The sequence below is a fragment of the Gorilla gorilla genome, chromosome 6 (assembly GCF_029281585.2).
Source record: "Gorilla gorilla gorilla isolate KB3781 chromosome 6, NHGRI_mGorGor1-v2.1_pri, whole genome shotgun sequence".
In the NCBI taxonomy this organism is placed as follows: Eukaryota; Metazoa; Chordata; class Mammalia; order Primates; family Hominidae; genus Gorilla; species Gorilla gorilla.
Window position 1 is genome coordinate 62,329,934 of NC_073230.2, and position 8,835 is coordinate 62,338,768.

An 8,835-nucleotide genomic window follows, 5' to 3' on the forward strand; every position below is an offset into this window, starting at 1 on the left:
CCCATTCTCCCATCCCTCCAGGTCTCCATTTTCCATCACCCTACACTCGACTTTATTATTAGCTCCCACTTTAAGTGTGAACATGCAGTATTTGTCTTTCTATTTCTGAGTCGTTTTGCCTCAGATAATGGCCCCTAGTTCCATCCATGTTGCTGCAAGACACATGATCTCATTCTGTTTTATGGCTAAATAGTATTCCATTGTGTATGTATAACAGGCCTTTTTTATAAGGGTGCTCATCCCATTTATGAAGATTCCGTCTCATGACCTAATCATCTCCCAAGGTCCCCACCTCCTAATACTATCACTGTAGGGGTTAGGATTTCAGCACATTAATTTAGGGGGGGCATAAATATTTGGGTCAGAGCAAGTATCATTTATAATAGCAAATAAACTAAAATAACCCAAATGTCCCATATAGGAAAGATGTTAAACGAACCATGCTACCTTCAAAGCAAAGTGACATTAATTAAGCTTTAAAAATGACATTTTAATGACATGGTAGAATGTATACAGGCTATGTATAATGAAAAAGATCATTCTAGAAAGGTGGGAAATAAAAACCTTCCAAAGCTAAAGAAGGAAATTATACCTCATAGTTTTAAAACCAAAGATGAAGACTGCTAACAAATAATAATTTCAACCACACAGAAAGAGGTTTATTATATATATGGGAGATATAGATATTATGTTTATTATATATTAATGTTTAATGCACACATCTGTGATGTATAACGTATGTACAATATTGAAATGTGTCAGATATGAAGTGCAAGTATTTTAGATTCAGACACCTGAGTTAGGGTGTTTGCCTGATACCTTGAGAATTACTTTGTCTGTTTGACTCTCATTTAAGAATGGCAAGTTACCTAACAGTTTTGTTGTGAGGATTGAAGAACATGATGACTAAAAAGCAAAATGTCTGGCAAAAAGTGAATGGTAACTGAATAGGTATCAGTAAAAAGTATTAGCTTTCATCATTATAACTTATTGTTACTATTATTTAGTTACTATTTTACATTATTATTATAGCTACTTTATTACCGTATTTCGCATTGCAATGTAAGAGCACATTCATCATAATTTTTCTGCAGAAAATGCAATTAAGGATCATGCTTTATATGGTGTCCTCATTTAATACCTATTCTATTGGAAATTATTTGTAAATATGATATATAATGGTTGTGCAATGCTTTGACAATGATTGTTGAGACTGTTAATTTCACTGTCTCAGTATAACAGGGATGGTTCCATTGAATCAATATCCTAGTGGTGGAATTAGCGTGGTCACCAGTTTGTCTCTCAGCTTCAAACCCACTCTAGTCCACTGTGCTTTGCACGCCTGGGGCAGGACACTGCAACCACATTTCTGTTTTGTTTGTGGCTCTGGCTAGACTCTGCCAAGAGGTATTAGAGGGATCCTGGAAGGAGAAGAGAGAGCACGGACTTCCTCTGTCCTGCTTGCTTTCTGTTCCTGCTTGTTTTCCTGGGCACATTTCCCCAGTGAGGCTCCTTCCCCCAGGGCAGTGGCTGTTCTGTCAGAAGCAGTTTGCTGTGTTTCCAGCACTTCAGAACAAGCAGCATTGAGGGCCCCCTATATCAGCTCCGGAAAGTGCTAGATCCCAGCTCCACCCGACCATCCTTGGAGCTTCTGAGGCATCAGCACCAGTCAAGGAGGGCCCCTCCTCAGATACTCTAATTCCAGGTTGGCTGGGCCAGTCTTTCAATCTTCTAAATTTTAATTATCTCCACCTCTTCCCTCTGTTCTGGGGATAAAGGTGTTCTCGCAGGTGTGCCTTCCTGACACCTTAACCTCCTATTTTTTAGTCTCTAAAACCCAGTTAAAATTATCTATACTAAATTTTGTATGTTAAAATAACTGGCACGGTTTCTTTACCATGACTAGTTCTACCCAATAAAGTGGGTAAATATGTGTGAATTCTGTGAGTCCCTTCATAAATGCAATGTTTTGGAGTTGCCCTGCAGCCATTTCTGTTGCTGCCACAGTGAATTCCCCTTGTCTCTCCTCTACACCAACTGGACGTTCTTAAAACTGTGATCAAGATGATGTGGCTCACAAGTAAAGTCACCTTTCCTTGACTTCTAAGTTGAAGAGTGCTTCCTAAAGTTATTGGTCATTCATTTGTTTTTTTACTAAGTAATATTGTCATGTCTTTTAATTCTTTTTTGTTCATACTTTCTTCATTTTTCTTTTGGATCTCTTCTAGTTCTTAAGTTGAAACTTTGTCATTTAAGGTAGTTTTTAATACTCTGATTTCCGGATCAAGTGTTGTGGCTCACACCTATTATCCCAGCACTTTGGGAGGGCGAGGCAGGAAAATCACTTGAGGCCAGGAATTCAAAGACCAACCTGGGCAACATAGTGACACCCCGTCTTTACAAAAAAATAAAATTTAAAAGTCACCTGGGAGAGTTTGAGACTGCAGTGAACTATAATCATGCCATTGCCATTGCACTCCAGCCTGGGTGACGGAGTGAGACCTTGTCTCTCTAAAAAACAAAACAAAACACCAAGTCTGATTTCACTTTGTTTTCTGAAAGGAGATTTTATTTTATTTTATTTTTTACTTTTTTGTAAAACAACCTGGCCACTTTCTGGTAAACTCCTAATTTTTTTAAAATAGTTGCCTTCTTTGGTTTTCTGTTAATGCTAACTTTATTTCTCAATGCAGATCCTGAACTGTGTTTCTGTCCCTCTTTTAGCCCCATTTTTTTTGCCTTAATTCTTGTGCGAGGTTAATTCTGCCCCACATAGCTCACTCACCCACTCCTTTCAGATTAAGCAACAGAGCCCTGACTCATGGCCCCCAACTCCTGGGAAGCCAGCCTGAATCCACAGCCCTGCTCCCAAGGAGGAGGGAGGACTCTGCTCTGATGTCTTCATGCTGACCACAGCCTTGCATTATATTTGTATTCAAAAAATATTTATTAAGTACCTACCGTATGTCATATATGGTTCTTAGCACTAGAGACAGCAGTAAACAAAGAGATAATAAACAAATACACACAAATAAATAACACAGAATGTTATTTATTGGGTAGTTGTAAGAGCTATGATGAAGTAAGCAAATGTATCTGATTAGAGGGTAATACAGCCTGTGATTTACGGCGGGCTTATCAAATGAGGCCTATGTGTTGTGGTGACTGAGCAGAGGGCTAAAGGACATGAGAGCATGAGCCACGTGGATTCATGGGGAACTAGCACACAAAGCAGAGGAAACACTAAGTTATAAGAAGGTAGCAGAGGAATCTGTGTGGTGGGGTTGAGAAGCAGCAAGGTGACAAGTGTGGTTTGAGATTGAGAAAGGGGCAATATACTGAAAGACTAAGTTAGCGGAGCAAGTCTCATATTTTTGTCCCAGAACTTATTTAAACTCTTAAAATAATTGAGGACTGCAGCTGGGTGCGGTGGCTCACACCTGTAATCCCAGCACTTTGGGAGGCTGAGATGGACGGATCATGAGGTCAGGAGATCGAGACTATCCTAGCTAACATGGTGAAACCCCGTCTCTACTAAAAATACAACAAATTAGCTGGGCGTGGTGGCAGGCGCCTGTAGTCCCAGCTACTCGGGAGGCTGAGGCAGGAGAATGGCAAGAACCCGGGAAGCAGAGCTTGCAGTGAGCTGAGATTGCTCCACTGCACTCCAGTCTGGGTGACAGAGCGAGACTCCAACTCAAAAAAATAAAAATAAAAATAAAAATAAAAATAAAATAAATAATTGAGGACTGCAAAAAGCTTTTATTTGTATGAGTTATAACTGCTGATGTAGTGTACTAGAAATTAAAAGTGAAAAAATATTAATAGATTAAATTTTTAAAAATATTAATGTATTACACATGAACATAAATATGAAAAATAGCCATATTCTCCAAAATAAAAAATAATTTCTGAGAAGGGTATTACCATGGTTTAAACGTGTCCCCTCCAAAACCCAGGTGTTGCCCATGTGATGGTATAAAGAGGCAGGGCCTTTAAGAGATGATTAGTCTATGAGGGTCCTCCCCATGGCTCACTGTGGCCTCAAACTCCAGAGTTCAAGTGATCTTACTGCCTCCGCCTCCCAAGTAGCTGGTACTGCAGGTGCATGCCACCACACTAAGCTCATTTTAAAATTTTCTGTAGAGATAGGATCTCTGTATGTTGCCTAGATTTGTCTCGAACTCCTGGCCTCCAGCAATCTTCCCACCTCGTCCTCCCAAAGTTCTGAGATTACAGGCCACCATGCCCAGATGAAAGGAGTATTTTAATAAATTTTTCAGATAATCGTGGACATTTTTCTTTGTTGCTCTGCCAGAATTTTCAAGTGGTGTAGTATCTTAAAGGTTAGCTGCTATGTGGAATCTGAATCATATCAATGAGCTTTTAATGCTCTCATATTAAAATCCATTGGTTTGTATTTCACTCTGAATGGATAGTTACCCACATATGATATGTAATAGTGTGTATTGGTAATTGGGAAATTATTGACTCATTGAGTTATTCAGATCTTCCAAATGTTGACACATTTATTAGTAACACCACCAATCTCATCAGAAGTGTCTTTTAATGGGAAGCTGTCATGCACACCATACAAGTTTTTCAAAATTTTAATTTTCACTAGTGCTAGTTGTTTTTCTCAGTGACATGCTTCTTTCAATTTTTTTTAAATGAAAAATTTAAATGTCTGCCAAATACTAAGAATGATGTGACTGACATTTTGAAAGAATCACGCTGGCTGTTTTGTGGAGAATATACAGATGGGGGTGGACTACCAAGTGGAAATAGGGAGCTTTTTGTTGAGTGTGAAAAGAAGCCAGCAGTCAAGGATGATGTCAAGGCTTTCAGACTTTAAGAATGAATGACTATAGTTTATATACCCGTTGCTACGTCAAGTTAAAAAAAAAAAGTTTCTATGAAAAGTAGCTGGTTTAGCTCACAGCTTGAACAATTGCACAGATGCTTTTTCTTGAGAAAACGGTGGTTTTCTGTTATGCAACAGAATTGTATACTTTCCATTTTGTCAAACAGAACTTAAAAAGGCTTGTACTCAAAGATTGATAATTAATATAACTAATAATATTAACTGCTTTATCCAGCATAGTCTTAAGTAAAACTCTTTTTAGAAAACAGAGTGTGTGGAGGAATAGAGTGCCATGACCACTACTGCAATGCGTGTGACTGCCTGACATGTGCTGAGGTCTGGTGGATTTACCCACCATTGCTTTTCACCATCATTTCAGATGTCACCACAGTAAAAAGGCAAATACTGTCTTGGTGTTGCTATGGAAATAGTTTTGACCTCACTTGACCCCCAGAGGTCTTGGGATCTCTCATGTGTTCATGAACTGCATTTTACGGGCTACTGAGTCAGAGACATGCTCTGGTCTGGTTTATGGAGTGGGCCTTGACAGCCAGGTAAAAGTTAGTAACCGCCTGATGTGACTGACATTTTGAAAGAATCACACTGGCTGTTTTGTGGAGAATATACAGATGGGGGTGGACTACCAAGTGGAAATAGGGAGCTTTTATAACAAAAAGATGATTGTAATTTAAACTAGGAAGATAGTAAAGGAGAAAGTAAGAAGTCAGATATGGATATGTTTGGTCAGATGTGGATATGTTTGAAGCAGTGCCTACATGATTTTTTCATGGATTGAATATTGAGTATGAGAAGAAGAGAGCAGTCAAGGATGATGTCAAGGCTTTTAGACTAAAAAACTGTAAATACCAGTGGCATTTGCTGAGATAAGGAAGGCTAAAAGGGGACCATATTTGAAGAAAGAAAGCAAGAATCCGCTCTAAGTGTCATTGGGTTTGAGATACTAGTTACACATTTACATGGAGATAAATTATATTGTCTAAATTTCAGGGGAGAGATTGGCAACAGAGTTGCAGATTTTGGAGTTAACACCATGTAGATGGTACTTCAAACTGTAAGACTGGATGAAATCACTTAATGAGTTAATGTATATGAGAAAAGAAGGAAAAAGAAGAAGAGAAGACTTCTAAGAACTAAGTCATGAGAAATGTATCATATACTGGCTTGTTCTAACTGGGACAGTTTTGAAAGTTGAAGAAGGCACTAAAAACAATTCAAAATATATATTTTTAGACTATCGGTTTCTTGACTGAATTAAATGGATTTAATTTGTAATTTGTAATCATACAAAAATAGTTGTATTTATAATTATTTTTGAAATAAAATTATTTCAAAAAAATAAAAAATATTTGTGGGCATTAAAACAAAATTTTACAAATTTTCTATATATTGTTCATCTGCAAAATCAAAGTAACACAAACAGTATACTTGTTCTTTGTAATTTTCATGTATTTGAATAAACTTCTTAACTTTCTTCTGTAATATGATGGCAAGAACATTTTTTTCTGAAAAACCTTCTGCATCTTCTACAACTGCCTGTGTTCAGTCATCACTTTTGGCCATAATCTTCCTAAAGTGACTTTAATAAAAGAACTTTAAAGGATTTGGATCTTCTAATTGCTATGTAACCAATGCTACCATAGCTCCTATGATTAGTAAATATCAGCATGCATTTTATGCAAGTTACATGCTCATCATCAAGTTTCCTGAGGCATGTAAATTCAGTATCAGGTAACATGTATTTTTTAAAGCCTTTTGCTGCTACAAGGGATTACTGCAAGGGATCAAAAAGTCCTAAGACAATAGAATTAATAATTGTAGATTTACACCATGCAACAAATGACAAATGACTGAAGCAAGTGTATTCATCTTGCCCCCATAATTCTACAGAAGACTGCCTCCCTTCTGTGTCCCCGTCACACATTTTAAAACCCATTAGTCTTCAGAGGAATCCTGACTCGTTGTGGCCTGGCAGCTTTATGTAACCCTTCAGCTGAGGCATGGGTCCTGGACGTTTCATTAAGTGGCCAGCAAAAGCACAATATGCAGTGGCTGTCACACCACTGCGTCCAGAGGGGATAGCTTTCTCTAGCCATGTGTGTCAGATGCACTTGACTTTATCAGGGAGCATCTACCAAGCTGTTCTCAAAAAGGAGGTATTAGCTATATTGTACATGCAAAGGGTCAGGAGAAGAGAGATGGGTTATCATGGATCCTATTTTAGCTTTAATTGCACGATAAAAGGAGGAATTCATTCACTGTACATGCATCTTACACACAGCTGGACAAGACCACGGAATGTGGAAGAGTAAATGAAAATCCCCATTGCTCTGCATCATAGCCAGCACTTGGTTTTTCCCCTGTTTACTCATACTGGTGAATGAAAAGCAACATTTAATGGTGGTTTTAATTTGTGTTTCCCTGATGCCAGGGCCAGGAGTAAGGTGACACAATGGAATACCATCTCAGGCACAAAATTTAGGAGAAAGAACACCAATAAACTGAGTAATCAAGATAAATAATACTGGTAATGTAATAATTGAAAAAATAAATTAATGCAAGAAATCTATGTGGAATAAAATATCAAAATTTTAACTAAATATGTGCTATGCTGGCAAGGATGGGGAAAAACATTTAATATAATGTTAGCGTAGGTCTTTGGTAGAAAGCCTTACAGGATCAGATCGGATCACTTTCTATCTATTCTTAGACTCTACATCTATCTGCTGAGATGACCATATGGTTTGTCTCCTTTATTAAAAATTAATATTCAATTTTTAAACCAAACATTCTCCATTAATAAGCACAACTTTACTGTAAGATATTGATCTCTTCACATATCACTGGATTCATTTTGCTAAGATCTGAGTAGAATTCTTGTCCCTATGTATCTGAGAGGATGGCCTATGACTTTTCTTTCTTTGTCAGCCTTTGGTATCAAGATTATGTTAGCCTCATAAAATGAGAGAGAAATTTTCCCACTTAAATTATTTGGAAGATTGTGTAAAATTGGTATTATTTCTCCCTTAAATGTTAAAGAAAATTCAACAGTGAAGACATTTGGGTAGAAAAGTGTCTTCCGAATCAACTTGTTTATAGATACAGTACTATGCAAACTTTCTGTTTCTTGTAGTGGCTTCGTGAAATGTGTTTTCAAGGAATGTGTTTTCCATTTTATCTATGGTGTGTAATTGCCGAAAAGGTGTTATAATATCCTTTTCGAGTCAGGTTAATACCTGTAGGTTCTGTAGTGATAAACTTGTTTCATTTCTGATATTGATAATTTGCTTTTTTTCTATTTTTTTCTGCACCAGTCTTGCTAGGAGCTTATTGATTTTACTAAACTTTAAAAACACAAGTTTTAGCTTCTTGGTTGAGTTTCTGTATTGTATATTTCTTTTCTATTTCATTTTTTAAATTTTATTCTTACATTTTATTCCATGTTGATGACTTAATCTGCTGTCTCTTACTAACTTCTTAAGATGAAAATAGATTGTTGATTTTCAACATTTTTTCTTTTCTTTTTTTATTTTACTATTATTATACTTTAAGTTTTAGGGTACATGTGCACAATGTGCAGGTTTGTTACATAAGTATACATGTGCCATGTTGGTGTACGGCACCCACTAACTGGGCATTTAGCATTAGGTATATCTCCTAATGCTATCCCTCTCCCCTCCCCCCACCCCACAACAGTCCCCGGAGTGTGATGTTCCCCTTCCTGTGTCCACATGTTCTCATTGTTCAATTCCCATGTATGAGAGAGAACATGCGGTGTTTGGTTTTTTGTCCTTGTGATAGTTTGCTGAGAATGATGATCTCCAGTTTCATCCATGTCCCTACAAAGGACATGAACTCATCATTTTTTATGGCTGCATAGTATTCCATGGTGTATATGTGTCACATTTTCTTAATCCAGTCTATCATTATTGGACATTTGGGTTGGTTCCAAG